The sequence below is a fragment of the Cannabis sativa genome, chromosome 6 (assembly GCF_029168945.1).
Source record: "Cannabis sativa cultivar Pink pepper isolate KNU-18-1 chromosome 6, ASM2916894v1, whole genome shotgun sequence".
Classification (NCBI taxonomy): Eukaryota; Viridiplantae; Streptophyta; class Magnoliopsida; order Rosales; family Cannabaceae; genus Cannabis; species Cannabis sativa.
In genome coordinates this window covers 43,759,438-43,776,179 of record NC_083606.1, presented here as the reverse complement: position 1 = coordinate 43,776,179, position 16,742 = coordinate 43,759,438, and positions in this window count along the sequence as shown.

The window sequence follows — 16,742 nt, the reverse complement described above, 5'->3', positions numbered from 1 at the left end:
GGCTATCCGGAGCTCCTGCCTCACCTCGTCCCCAAGAACTGGAGTCAGCACAATGTTGGGAGGAGCAGGATGTTCTTCCATGGGGTAGACCCCGCCGTCGAGACCATGGGCAGGAGTGTCAGCTCTCCGAGGCCGCTTGGGCTCGTCCTGGACAACCATCTTGCCCTTGCGCTTGCGAATCAGAGCCACCTCATGCTCCTCTTTGTTGGAATTATTTTACCAGGATCTTAGATCTACTCACAAGTATGTTTATTAACACCCTAAATATGAACTTTCTAAAACGATGAAATTAAACACATATAAAGTTTAAGAAACCTTACATTGGGTGCAGCGGAATAATATGACTCCTTCCGTTCAAATATCTAGCCCTTGATTCCTTTCTGTAGCAGAGCATTATCAATATCTGAACCTGGATCTCTTTCTCTGAATCTTTGATGCTGAAACTCCTTTGCTGATGATCTTTCTTCACGATCTTCCTCACTATGATTGAGGTATCACTTGCTGTGTGTGGGCACTACTCATACACTAAGGATTTTGAAATTTAAGAGGCAAGAGAAAGAAGAAGTGACAGCTAAAGATAGGGAGAGAGAAAGGCTCAGGTTTTTCTCTGAAGGAAAAATAGAAAATTTAAGTGTAAATTTCCTGAAGCCTTCACTATCTATTTATAGCATTCCACTAGGGTTAGGTTTGAATTATTTGGCATTAAAATAATGAAAAAATCAGTTTAAATTCCTACAAAAGTGGCTGGCCCTATACAAGTGGATTTGGGCCTCACTTTTTGCAATTTTGCAGTTTTATCTTTTTTGCATCTGATTTTCTCAAAAACGCCAATTTTCTAATTCAACCATTTAAATGCCAATTCTAACTATTTAATAACTATAAATAATTATTAAATAATATTGTCATTTATCATATTTATTAATTGAACCATACAAAGTATCATAATTAACAAATATGCCCCTATTAACTCTTTCTTTACAATTTCGCCCTTACTTAGTGAAAAATTCACAAATAGACATAGTCTAATTTGAGAATTATAATTGATTAATCAAAACCAATTACATGAGTCTTACAAGCAATATTATCTCAACTAGTGGGGGGACCATGGGTCTATATAACCGAGCTTCCAATAAGTAGATCAAGAATTTAGCACTAAAATTCACTAACTTATTAATTCTTCGTTGAATCCACGCATAGAACTTAGAATTGGACTCTCAGTATATAGAATGCTCTATATGTTCCACCATATAGACACATCATTAGTTATCCATTGTTATAATCCTAATTTGATCAATTATCCTCTATATGAATGATCTACACAGTAAAGGGATTAAATTACCGTAACACCCTACTATGTATTTTATCCTTAAAACACTTGACCACGTATAAATGATATTTCAGCTTATGTGAAATGAGATCTCCACCATTTATTTTCGTTTGGTCAAGCTCGAAGGAGATCATCCTTTGCTTACTATTCGCCAGATAGAAGCTATAGATTCCATGTTTATGCTAGCGCTCCCACTCAATTGCACTACCGTGTTCCCAAAATGTACGTATCACCCTGACCTAAAAGTAGGCTTAACTAACAAATCAAAGAACACGAATAGCCTTTCAAGATTGAGCCTAATCATAACAGGATTAAGATCATTGATCTAGGATCAACTAGGCGATATTGACTTGAATAGATATTACGGTAAGTTTAATAAATCTAAGTCAAAGTTCAATATCGGTCCCTTCTGATGCATACTCCATGGATCCAACCTTAGCTTTACTTTAACCAATGTTCTCGAAAGAACATAGTATTTCTCCAAATACAAGTAAACTCTTGTTGTAGATTATCATATCAGTAAAACCCTGTGTCTGATAAATCTAGGAAACTTTATTCACATAGTCATGTTTACTTTCCAATGTGTTGACGGCACAATAAACAGGATCAAGTATGTGAAAAGGGTTTCAGATGAATTTATACATTATGTACATATAATAATGAAATAAATCATGTGAACCATGCAACATTAAATGTTATTTCTGATCTATATTAATAAGTAAATCTGATTATATTGAAATGAGTTTTATTTAGGGCATAAAACCCAACACTCTTCACCTTCTTCAGCGTCCCCAGGAAGAGCCCGGAGCTCTCCCGCACCTTCTGTGACTTCCTCAGAAAAGCCCCATTGCTTTTCCTGACCTTCGCCCGGTAGCACCTCCTCGTCATCCACTAAGTCAATAATGTCAGGAGGAGCGCTGGAAGAGGCCTTTAGGGCAGGGGCTATTGGGGAAGAAGTAAAGGCCGAAGGAGCCTCAGGAGTATGAACTCCGGCAAGCTGATCCAAGATGGCGTCCATGGAGGTACCTGTTTAACAAAAATAGGCAAGTGTTAGACATCCATGGGAAACCCCTTACACAAGATATGGCAAATAAACTACTCCTACCCGAACTTCCTAATTCGGCCCTAGCAAAGTCCTGAACTTTAATGCTGGCAGCATCCTCTCCAAGGTAGCTGTCCGAAGGTCGGAACCAGCTGGATGTAATGTAAGCTGAAGGACCTAAGGGAATAGGTTCCGGAGGACCAGAACCCATCCGGGACCGACCTAGAAAATCTCCTAAGTTTGAAAAATAGAACTCCTTCAAACGATCCCCCCACCGGGTCGAGGGCATCCTAAACCTATATAGACGCTCGTCGAACCCAACGGGCCTACGACTGGCATATTCGCCAACAGAAGGAACATAATGAATTATCAAAGGAGACTTACCGCCGGCACCGGAAGTGCTAGCACCAGGAGCCCCTGAGTTTGGCTCTGGAACCGAAGGCTGTGGCCGAGGAGCCCTTCTCTCCGAAGAATCCTCAATGCGAAGGGACCTCCCGGCGGGACGATCTCCAATCTCTTCTTGAAGAATCTTGTCAAAAAATTTAGCCTCGGACTTCCCGGCAATCGCCTGGCTTCTTCTTACCACCGGACTCCCCACGCGAAGTCCCCTCCCGGAGGCCGCCTGGGCCTGAGAGTATGCCTTCTCCTGTGCCTTCCGGTAGAGATAGTCCTGATATTTTTTCTCCGCCGTGGCGATAATCTCGTCCCGGAAGGTCTTCTCCGCGACCGGCGCCCTTACATTGGGACAGATGACCCGGGAGAGGTTTGAGTCCTCCACGGATTGATGCGGAAGGATAAGTTTGGCCTTCCTGCAGTTTTCCGTAGTGACCAAACCCCCGACGTCAAGGTCGGCTCGGTCATAGGAGGCAAAGGCCTGGGCCCTCCGGAGGAAGGTCTGTGTAGGGGCCGTCCGCTGATAGGGAGGGATCCTCACCCACTCGGTAAGGAGCTCCGGGTGGTCCACTGCCCTGAACCCGGAGGAAAAGAAAAAGCGATGGCGATACTCCTTGACGTGAGTCTGCCTATTATACGGAACCACCCCTTCGTTAGCAGGATGGATCCGGAACCCATAAAAACCGTCCTTAAGTTTGTCCCCCTTCTTGGGGACGGATACAAGTTCATAAAAATACAAAATTTCCGCCGGGCGGGGAGATCCCCATCCGCGGGCGGCATAAAAAATGAATAAGCCTGAGAGCAGGCGATAAGCTTGGGGAATGAGTTGGTATGGCGCAAGGCCGACAAAAACAAGAAAATTAATAAAAGAGTCCTGAAGAGGAAGCATGGCACCGGCCATCAGATGTGTCTGGCTCCAGGCTCCGAAGCCGTCATAATTATGGTTGGGCGTCTTCGAGTCGCGAGGTGGCTGATGGTAGGTTCCAGATGTGGAAGGCTTGATCCCAGCAACTTCCACAATATTCTCCAGTTGATGGGGACAGGTTAGAGTGGAATGAAGCTCAGCCGCTTCCCATCCGGTCGCCCGGGGCTTATACCCCTCCTGGGCAACGGGTCCCAAGGAGACCTCCTCTATAGTAGCCATGCGTTTCCCACTTGCCTTTGAGGACTTCGAACCAGAGGCAGACATTTTCTATTCTGTGAAAAGAAAAAAAAAAAGAAAGAGAAAATCCCAGCAGTTAGGCCCCATACCAAACCCTAAGTCAAGAAAAAGGGAAATGGGGGTCCCCTAACCACTGGAAAGAGGCCCCCTCCGGACACGTGTCATACGGGAAACCCCAGAAAGATTCCCTGAACAAGTGTCGGGTGCAGTAAAATCGCAGAAGGTGGTTTTACACAATAAAGGGAACAAAAAAGAAAAGACCCTATTCTATGCCCTAAACAGCCATTGAACGAAGAGCGTGTGGTCTTCTACAATGAAAATGCACAATAATAACAGAGGCATACTAATGGCAATCCTACAACTAAAGCAGTAAATGCATAACAAAATGCATGACGGACTTAAACACTTGCATACCCAGAAATCTCAAAATGCGGACCCAAAAAAGAACAAACAGAACGAGTAAAAGCATGTCACTACCAAAGGATGCAAGAAACTTACAGTGAAGTGTTGAACTAGGGGTCCTGATGTGAGTCGAGTAAAGACGAGAAGGACTGATAGCAGCAAGCAAGGGAGAGCTGGGAAAAATGGCAAAGTGTTCAAAGGTTTCGTGCTGGTTTTGAGAACTTTCTCTCTAGGATATTCGAGCAAAGATGGCAAGAAATGGAAAGTAACCGAAATGAAGGAAAGATGGTGGCTTTTATAGGCAAAAATGCATGAGGAACAGGCGTCACCACCTACCAATCGAACGGTGGGGGAAACACACGATTCAAATACCCAAAGATCAACGGACCAGATTGATTTGCAATAAAGGCGGTGGAAACGTTTGAGTATCCGTCTGACACCATCAATCCGCCGCATCAATCAATGGGCATGAAATGAATCGACCTCTGCAAAAAGCAAATCGCTGCATTTAATGCCATCATTAGATGCACCCTCACGCGCTCCAAGCTCGTGCCGGGAAACCGAGGAGTCGGCCGGAGACACCTCTGCAAAAAGCGAATCGCTGCATTAAATGCCATCATTAAATACGCCCTCAGGGGCTCTAAGCTTGAGCCAGGGAACCGAGGAGTCAACCGGAGGCACCTGAGCAAGCCTTGGTTTATTTTTCAAGTAAACAAGGCTTGGGGGGTAAATGTTGCCCCTGATTTAACCCAATATACGTGGACCAACCGAACAGGGACACGTGGATCAGATAACTTATAAATATTTGCTAAGTCTTTGTATGCCACAAGGAAACACCCTGGGCATAGGTCCCGGAGGAGGCACCCGGAGTGCAAGGTGCTCTCGGAAGCTCGCACAGCATAAAGCCTCTCCGTGAGGTGTCAGGCTTCTCCTGAGCAATCAAGTCGCATTTAATGCTGCATGGGAGGAAGCGTGTTGGGACTGCAACACGCAATAAAGTCTGACGGCACAACCTCCAACCAGCAGCGCCACAGTAATGATCATTTAAGTCTAGCGACGGCTACACTGCGAAGAGTCACATCAATCACAAGGCAAAAAGGACATTCCTCATAAAAACCCTACGGAACCTAGGGATTTGACCATGCATTACTCATGGTATATTCATTGGGAATACCCAACTTTATGGATACTTATAGATACACTTGTAAGAACAATTCTAGGGATTACCCCACCAAAACACTATAAATACCCCCTCAAAGCTCATTAAATGGGATAGAGAATCTTGGGCTGCATATGAGCAAGAAGAGTAAATACTCACCAAGAACATTCTCTGTATTTATAAGGGTAACATCCTCTCAAGTGTAGAATCTGTATTAAATACATCCATTAATAACAAAGACTCGTGGACTATGGCTCATTAACGACCCAACCACGTAAAAATCCTTCTCTCACTTTCTTACAGCTCAATAGTATAATCATATTTTACTAGTTGCCGAAAATCTCGGTCAACAGGGTGAAACGGTAAATTTGTCCCTACTCGGTGTAAATCATCTGTAGAGGATCTTTGATTATTGGGATTAGAACGATGGTTAAATGTTTATAGCGTATCTATATCGTGAAACATATAGAGCGTTCTATATAACTGAAAGTGCAATTCCAAGTTCTATGGTGAATTAATAAGTTAGGGAATTTACCTGGTAAATTCTAGATTTGCTTATTGGAAGCTCGGTTGTATAGGCCCATGGTCCCCATACTAGTTGAGACAATACTGCTTGTAAGACTCAGTTAATTGATTTTAATTAATCAATTATAATTCTAAAATTAGACTATGTCTAGTTTATGAATTTTCACTAAGTTAGGGCTTAGTTGTGAAGAAAAGAGATTCTAGAGTTTATTTGTCAATTAAGAGACTTTATTAAGTCTAATTAATAAATATATTAAATAGAAATTTTATTTGATAATTAATTTTAATTATTAAATAAATAGTTTTGAGATTTAAATGGTTGAATTGGAAAGTATGGCATTTATTTTATCAATTTTTTTAATGCCCAATAATTTAAACCTAAACCTAGTTGGATTCCTATAAATAGATAGTGATGGTCTCAAATTAAAAGATGATGAATTCACTTGCCTTCAGTCAAATTTTTAGCCATCTCTTCTCTCTTTTTTCGAATCCATTCTCTCTCTCTTTCTCTCTTCAATATTTTGAACCCTATAGTGATAGAGTACGTGCCCACACACATCAAGTGGTACTCAATCATATTATGTAAGACAGTGAAGAATCCCATTCAAGAGAAGGAGAATCGGGCTCAGATCTTGGTGATGCTATGCTACAGAAAGGATACAATAGTTAGAGATCTGAGCGGAAGGAGTCATTTTATTCCTCGGCACCCAATGTAAGGTTTCTCAAACTTTATATGTGTTTATATTACATTGTTTTAGAAAATTCATATTTTAGGATGTTAAGTAACATACAAGGTAGTAAATTTAGATCCTGGTAAAACATAATCCAACAACTGGCCTTAGAGTAATGGTATTGATTTACTTTCATGAAATATGGATTTAAAAATGTTTGTGTTGATTTGGATGGTTTATGTGCATATTTGATGATTGTATGGAAATCGCAATGTATGTTTTAAAATATTTTTTGTTTTGTTCTGCAAATATATTTACTTGAAAGTAGACGAAAAATTAATAAATTTAGGCTTTTACAAAACTCAATTTAGATTTTTTATGAATTAGTTATGATTTTTTTAAATTTGGATGAAAATATGTGAAACTGGATGCACACATGCGCACGCGCACGAGGGGTTCACTCGGCATCCACGCGGTTTCAAACAAGCCCTGTCCGAGGAAACTTGAATATGGGCTGTCTGAAGCCGTATCACGCCTTACCTTGGCCATTGAGGCTGCGTGCAGCCTCCTGTCTCAGTGAGAAGCCCCGTTCCGCGCGCGCGGGGGTATGCAATGCATACCCTTGTGCCTCAAACTTGTTTTCATCATATGTTTTGATTCAAAAATCATTTTTTATTGAAACAAAATTCAAATTTGGTAGAATTTTTTGAAGAATCTAAATTTTCAATTAAAAATCTAATTATCAGAATAAAATTAATTTTTATTAATTAATTAAAATTAGTTTTAGATATTAGTAGCCTTTGAATTTAAAAGTTTGATTTTTCCTCAAAAATAGCCTTATATTTAATTTTAAAATTTTTGATTATTTTATTTATTTTAATTATAATATCAGATATTACTTATTTTATTATTAAAATTTGAAATGATCTTATTTTGATATTAAAATATTCATAAAATTTAAAAATAATCTAGTTAATGTTTCAAAATTTGCTAACCATATCAGATTTTCAAAATTTGTTATTTTTGAAATATATTTTATTAAATTAAATTACAAGATTAGAAAAATATTTGTTTTAACATTTTATCTTATTAAATATTTATTTTAATTAAAATTTTATTTTTGGCAAAATAACATCAAATTTTGAATTTTTTTTTAATTTAGGTTTGAACAGAAATTTTAGGGTTTCTAGCCATAAAATTTTCAAACTTAGGATATTATGTTTTATTTAATTATTAAATAATATTGATACTATCCTAACCAACAAATATCTTATTTCTTAAAATTCTTTATTTTTGTTATATTTAATTCATTAAATTATAAGATTAAGAATATAATATTAGGAATATCTAAATTTTAAATTCAAGATATTATATTATATTATATTATACTATTAGATATTTAATGAATTTAAATTATTTAAATAAACTGATTATTTGAAAATTTGTTGGACATTTGAATTTCAGTTAGAATTTAAGATATTTAGGAGATTTGTTAGATTTTAAATATTTTCTAACAACCTAAATTTTAAATTATAGTTAAGGTATATTTTAAGTATTTTATTTTAAAATAGAAATATCTTAACTTACTTTCATGTTATCTGTTACATGTTTGTTTATTTATTTATTCAAATTTTTTTTACAAACCTATTATTTATTTGATCTAAATTGCTATGATTAACTTGTTGACACATCCAATAATCTAATTTTAATCACAGTCCAATTGTCAATAGATCTTATAAATAATTTGTAACAGGTAAATTTTGTAATTTCTTTCATCTGTGTAAACCTTGTAACATCATAGGGCCCATCCAAATCATTTGACCTGTGTGAGCCTATGAGTTTGCTTTTGGGCTTAGATGCATATAAGAAGTCCATTTAAGTTTTATTAATTAAATGGACTAGGTTGTTCAAATAAAATTTCCCATAAGTAATTTTATTTAGGCCCAATTAGTATTGGGCTTATTCAATGGATAACAATTATTTATTGAATAGTTAAATTCCTCTCCTTTGGGCCTTGTGTGAGAGTTAGGGGCCAATAGTAGTGGGTACGACATACTGAATCCAACCCTCTCTCACATGAACCACCCCAATTGTGAAGGCTCATTTGTCTTATTTAAGTAATTGTATTATGTTAATTATATTAGTCTAACCTAATTAAAATTGATTTAGCAACATAATTAGCTTTAAAATATATGAAATTTATTTTTCATTGAATATTTTAAAGTTAATTTTAAAAAAAACACTTAGTTAATGAGATATATTCTAGATAGTTATTTCTAGTAACTAATTATGTTTTCTAATATTTAATTAATTAAAAAAATATATTGAATTTGAAAATTAATTATTTGTTAATTAATTTTGGATCAACTTAAATTAGATCAACTTTCATTAATGATTAATTAAAGTATATGGACTAAATATATTATATTTGAATTAGAAAATAAATAAATTAGTTAGTGAAAATCTAGATAGTTATTTTCTGTATGCTTAAAGTTTTTTTTAGTTATATTTAAGTAAATACACAATTAATATTTAAGTTGATTTTATTCAAGATACTTAAATATTTGATAATTTTCTTAGAAATTTAATTAAATAGGAAAATTATATTTGTGTTGAAAATTAATTCATTAATTAATTTTGGACCAACATAAATTAGAGTGATTTTCATGATTTATTTTATTTTATTTTAAGCGATTTCGATTTTTTTAAAAAAAAAATATAATGGATTTTTGAATTTTGCTATATATATTCATAGAAAATTAAATTTGAGTTAAAAAATTAATTTTAATTAATCTTGGATCAACTTAAATTGAATAAATTTCATAATATTTATTGAGAATTATTACTAAGATGGAAAATAATTTTATTTATTTTTAGATCTATCTAAGTATAATTTTATAAATATTAAATTAAAATTTTTATTTAGAGTATTCTAAATTGATAATGTTAATTAAATATAATATATATACTTAAAATAAATAGATTAAAATAAATATTAGATGAAAATACACTTTAAATAATGAGCTTTATTATAAGGATATTCGATCTCCATTGTTGGTTCTACATAGTTCTTGTTTTAGTGAGTAATCTTTCCTAATGGATGAACGTTCATTAGCAATTTAACGCCGTAGAATCTCGAAAGATAACTATTATTTGTAAGTGTTTTATTCTTAGTACTGATCACCCTAATGGGGGCTGCTAAGAGTAAGACTTACAAAATTATGAAATAATAGTGGATGCTCATAATATGGAATGGCCTTGACTCTCGCCTAAACAGGACAACGCTGAATTCTCATCTTGATCGAATAAAAGGTTGCTAGAATGTTTGTCGTTTTAGATGAGCTGACTACTCTATTCAATGGATGATATCTTTGACTCTCGCCTAAACGGGACACTGGTATCAGTTTGTTGGAAATCATGGACGTTATTTAGGATTGTATGTTTTAGTACTTTTACTTGTCATTCCTACTTGCTAAGTGCTAATAATTTCTTAATATGATTTTCTGTTAAACCTTATGTGACTTCTATTTATTGATATTTGTAGTATCCAATATGACTATGAACAATCCCATGGTGTCACTGTTGACTGATAACAAGCTCTCTGGAGCTAACTTTATTAAATGGAGAGAGAACATTAATATTGCTCTCATTGGTGAAATTTCCCTGTTTGTGTTGACTGAAGAGGATCCTGAGCAGCCAAGTGAGAATGCGACCAAGGCAGTCAAGGAAAAGTTCAAGCGTTGGCAGAATGCTAAGAACAAAGCTTGATACTTTATGATGTCTAGTGACACCTTGAAAACAAGGTTTGCCAATACACTCATGGTTGCAGAAATCAAGCTCGATTTGAGGCGACCAAGAATTTCATCAATGCTTGGATGAAACCTCATCAGAACATGCGTGATCACCTACTCCAAATGACTAGTTACTTCCAAGAGGCTGAGAATCATGGAGCTGTTATAGATCAGACAACTCAAGTGAGTTTGATCTTGAATAGTTTGACTCCAGCTTTTCTGCCCTTTACATCAAATTATGTCATGCACAAGTTGGAGCTTGACTTCCATGAGTTAATCAACAACCTTCAAACATTTGAAAATTTGATTGGAGGACCACAGAAAGGAGGAACTAAAGCTCCTAATTCTGGCACTGCTAATGGTACGGCCAAGGCTGAGGCAAACATTGCCTCTGCTTCGAAACCCAGAAAAAAGAAGAACTAGAAGAATAGCAAGAAGCCTCTTAAAGCTGTTAAAACAGTTAAAAATAAAAAGGTTACTAATCCCGATGCAAAGCAAAAAGGAAAGTGCTTTTATTGCAACGAAAAGGGCCACTGGAAACCCCAGTGCCCTAAGTTTCTAGCAAAGAAACAAGGTATTTCTATCTATGCTATAAACTCACGTGTTATAAAGAATTATTATCCCCCTGGGTTATTAATTCTAGATCTACTAACCATGTTTGTTTTCTTCTTATTTCAGCTCCAGCTGCTTAAACTTGGATTGCTATCCTAGCGAGTTGAGTCGGATGGTTGGATTGAAGGGTGGAGATTGTCCAAGATTGAAGATGAAGCTCGAAATCTACTATTAAATTTTTGAATTAATTGTTTTAGTTTATGAACAATTTAGTTTCAATTATTGGTTTGGGATTTTATTCCCTATTTTACATTTATGCAGACAATCATTATTATTTTTTTGAGAATATTAATAAAGTTTTCCCTTTAAGTTATGAATTGCATTTATGAATTGAGCTTCATATTTTTCTTTATCTTGTGTATGCCAATACCAATTATATTTATATGTTTATTATGATTGTATGTGCTTGTGTTTTATTATTGATACAAAATCTATGGTATATTCATCTCTGCAAAGAGATAATATCACATAAACACTTAGAATTTAAACTCAATGTTTATGAATAATTGTTAATTCTTAAGCAATTATTAAGATTTTGTTTAATAAAAAGATCTTTTGATCTAATAGGGGTGGAAGAAGTTAAGAAGTAATATATGCAGTTCAACGATCTTTTATATCTTTTGAAATCTAGACTTTATTCATAACTCCACATGATCTCTATAACACTTAGGGGTGGATAAAACTATTGACATATGGAGTTCATTTTGAACTTTAGACTATGCTCAATACACCACAGTATCTCTATTGCACACATATTTTGATTAAACATGGATGTAATATAATGAACAAATTAGCAAATTATTAGACTTACTATTATTCCTGTATTTTTGTTCCAATTAATAAATTACTGCTGTAATAGAAATTGATATTAATGAAGTTCTTGGACATACTATAATAGTACCTTATTTGAGTGGGAGAAGTTTATAATTCTAAGCCCATCTTTATTTGGATGACACTTGTGATAGCCTACTATGTTATGATCATGATAGGAACTTTAGAATCCAACTGAGAAAGTAAATCTAACCATTCATATGGATAGAAATAACTTATCAGAATGTTGAGGATAAGATCTCTAACCCATATAAAACGATACGAAATAAACACATATAAAGTATGAGAAACCTCACAGTGGTTGCAGCGGAATATAATGTCTCCTTCCGCTCAGATCTCTAACCCTTGTATCCTTTGTCGCAGAGTATCACCAAGATCTGAGCCCTAATGTCCTTCTGTTGAATCTGGATTCTTCACGATCTTCCACACTATGATTGAGGTACCACTTGATGTGTCTGGGCACTTACTCACTCACTATGGGCTTTGGTTTTAGAAGAGAAGAAAGGGAAGAGAGGGTGGCGGCTAGGTTAAGGAGAGAAGGCACTCAGTTTTTCTCTGAAGGAGTTAAGATGTATCTTCTTTTTCTGAAGCCATCACTACCTATTTATAGAAAACCACTAGGGTTGGGTTAGAATTATTTGGAATTAGAATAATAAAAAAATAAATGATAAATCCCTACATAAGTGGTCGGCCATAGCAATTGGATAACGAGCCTCACTTTTGCGATTTTGCTGTTTTATCATTTCTGCATCTCATTATCTCAAAAATGCTAATTTTTCAATTTAACCATTTAAATGCCAATTTCAATTATTTAATAACTAAAAATTAATTATTAAATAATAATTTCATTTATTATATTTATTAATTAGACTAACCAAAGTCTCTTAATTAACAAATGTACCCTACAAACTCTTTCTTCACAATTTTTATCTTGTTTAGTGAAAATTCATAAATTAGACATAGTCTAATTTTAGAATTATAATTGATTAACAAAAATCAATTAACTGAGTCTTACAAGTAGTATTGTCTCAACTAGTATGGGGACCATGGGCCTACATATCCGAGCTTCCAATAAGCAGAGCAAGAACTTACCAAGTAAATTCACTGACTTATTAATTTCTTGTTGCATCCACGTATAGAACTCAGAATTACACTCTCAGTTATATAGAACACTCTATATGTTCCACCATATAGATACGCTATTATTTATCCATTGTTATAATCCCAATTTGATCAATGATCCTCTATAGATGATTTACATTGAATAGGGATTAAATTACCATTACACCCTTCAATGTATTTTATCCTTAAAACACTTAGCTCCGTATAAATGATATTTCAGCGAAGTGAAATGAGTACTCAACCATTTATCTCTGTTTAGCCAAGCTCAAAGGAAATCATCATTTCACTTTCTATTTTCCAGATAGAAGCTATAGATTCCATCTTTATGTTTAGCGCTCCCACTCAATTGCACTACCATGTTCCCAAAATGTATGTATCACCCTGACCCAAAAGTAGGCTTAACTAACAAATCAAAGAACATGTGTAATACTCCTGAGATTGAACCTAACCATATCAGGATTAAGATCATTTGATCTAGGATCAACTAAGTGATATTGAATTGAATAGATATCACGGTATGTTTAATATATCTGAATCAAAGTTCAATATCGGTCCCTTCTGATGCATACTCCATATATCCAACCCAAGCTTTACTTTGACCAATGCTCTGGAAAGAACATAGCACTTATCCAAGGTGGAAGTAAACTATGTTGTAGATTGCCATATCAGTTAAATCCAGTGTACTGATAAATCTAGGAATATATCTTTAATCACATAATCTTGATTACTTTCCACTGTGCTGACGACACAGTAAACAAGAACATAAATGTGGTAAGGGTTTGGATGAATTTATAAATCAAATATACAAGTAAATGATAACATGAACCAAATGACACACAAATGAGTGATAAATACTTCTATTTCTTTATTAATATTTAGAGAATATATATTAAATTGAAATGGAGTTTTATTTAGGAAATAAAACCCAACAAACTCCCACTTCCACTAATATAAATCTAATCAGTACATATCAATTAATCCTAAATTATGACGGTCTTTTTGAATGCAATTCCTACCAAGACTTTGGTGAATGGATCAGCTAGATTGTCCTCTATGTCCACTTTCTCCACCAGTACATCCCCTCTTGCAACATATTCTCCGATGATGTGATACTTCCATTCTATATGCTTGCTTCTCTTGTGGCTTCGAGGCTCCTTACTGTTGGCTATGGCTCCACTGTTATCACAAAGCAAAACCAGTGGTTTTTCCATTCCAGGAACGACATCGAGTCCGGTGAAGAACTTTCTAAGCCAGACAAGTTCTTTGGCAGCCTCTGCAGCAGCTATGTATTCTGCCTCCATGGTAGAGTCTAAAATTGAAGTTTGTTTAGCACTTCTCCAAACCACTGCTCCACCCCCACACCATCCCAGAAGTAGATTTCCTGTCATCAAGACACGCCTGGATATCTGAATTGGTATAGCCTACGGGATTTCAAGTACCACCCGTGTAGACTAACACGAATTGCCTTGTACTCTTCAAGTACTTTAAGATATGCTTAACAGCACTCCAATGTTCCTGTCCTGGATTTGTCTGATACCTACTCACGATTCCTACTGCATAACATATGTCAGGTCTAGTGCATAACATTGCTTACATTAGACTCCCAACTGCAGAAGCATAAGGAACCCTTCTCATGTCCTCTATCTCTTGAGGATCAGTGGGACACTGTTCCTTAGATAGACGGATACCAAATCTAGAAGGCACAGTCGCCCCTTTGGTGTTGGTCATTGAGAATCTCTCTAAAACCTTATCAATGTAAGTAGTTTGAGAGAGGGCAAGGGATCTGTTCTTCCAGTCTCTGATAATCTGAATACCGAGAACATAGGCAGCTTCACCCAAATCTTTCATTTTGAATTGAGTGTCTAGCCATTCCTTGATGTCAGTCATTTTCTTCACATTGTTGCCAATGATCAAAATGTCGTAAACATAAAGGACCAGAATACTACCACTTTGTTATCCTTGAGTTGGTAAACACAAGGTTCATCTTCATTCTGAAGAAAGCCATAGGTCTTGATGATTTCATCAAACCTTTTGTTCCAGGAGCGAGAAGCTTGCTTAAGTCCATAGATGGACCTATTGAGTTTGCAAACTTTCTTTTCCTGCCCTTGAAGAACATAGCCTTCTGGTTGCTCCATATAGATGGTTTCTTCAAGAATTCCGTTAAGGAAGGCTGTCTTGAAATACATTTCCCAAATTTCATAATCGAAAGCAGCAGCGATGGAGAGAAGAATTCGGATGGATTTGAGCATGGCGAACGAACTAAACGTTTCCTCATAGTCCACACCTTCTTTTTGGGTGTAACCCTTGGCGACCAGTCTAGCTTTGAATGTTTCGAATTCGCCTCCAGCGCCTCTTTTCTTCTTGTAGACCCACTTACATCTGATTGGATGATAGTCATCAGGTGCGTCTGTTGGAAATTATTTTACCAGGATCTTAGATCTACTCACAAGTATGTTTATTAACATCCTAAATAAGAACTTTCTAAAACGATAAATTAAACACATATAAAGTTTAAGAAACCTTACATTGGGTGCAGCGGAATTAAATGACTCCTTTCGTTCAGATCTCTAACCCTTGAATCCTTTCTGTAGCAGAGTATTATCAAGATCTGAACCTGGATCTTCTTTCTCTGAATCCTTGATGCTGAATCTCCTTTGCTGATGATCTTTCTTCACGATCTTCCTCACTATGATTGAGGTATTGCTTGATGTGTGTGGGCACTACTCTAATCACTAAGAAAAGTCAAAATTATCAAGGAAGAAGAGAGAGAGAGGGTGGCAGCCAAGGTAGGGAGAGAGGCTCAGGTTTTCTGATTCAGAAGTGTGTTTTTCCTGAAGCCTTCACTATCTATTTATAGCATTCCACTAGTGTTAGATTTGAATTATATGGCATTAAAATAATTAAAAAATCAACTTAAAAAGCCTACAAAGGTGGCCGGCCATGGCTTAGTGGATTGGGCCTTGCTTTTTGCAATTTTGCAATTTTAACACCTTTTGTATATGATTTTCTCAAAAATGCCAATTTCCTAATTCAATCATTTAAATGCAAATTCTAACTATTTAATAATTATAAATAATTATTAAATAATATTGTCATTTATCATATTTATTAATTGAACCATACAAAGTATCATAATTAACAAATATGCCCCTATTAACTCTTTCTTTACAATTTCGCCCTTACTTAGTGAAAATTTCACAAATAGACATAGTCTAATTTGTGAATTATAATTGATTAATTAAAACCAATTACATGAGTCTTACAAACAATATTATCTCAACTGGGGGACCATGGGTCTATATAACCGAGCTTCCAATAAGTAGATCAAGAATCTAGCACTAAAATTCACTAACTTATTAATTCTTCGTTGAATCCACGCATAGAACTTAGAATTGCACTCTCAGTATATAGAATGCTCTATATGTTCCACCATATAGACACATCATTAGTTATCCATTGTTATAATCCTAATGTGATCAATGATCCTCTATATGAATGATCTACACAGTAAAGGGATTAGATTACCGTAACACCCTACTATGTATTTTATCCTTAAAACACTTGACCCCGTATAAATGATATTTCAGCTTATGTGAAATGAGATCTCCACCATTTATTTTCGTTTGGTCAAGCTCGAAGGAGATCATCCTTTGCTTACTATTTGCCAGGTAGAAGCTATAGATTCCATGTTTATGCTAGCGCTCC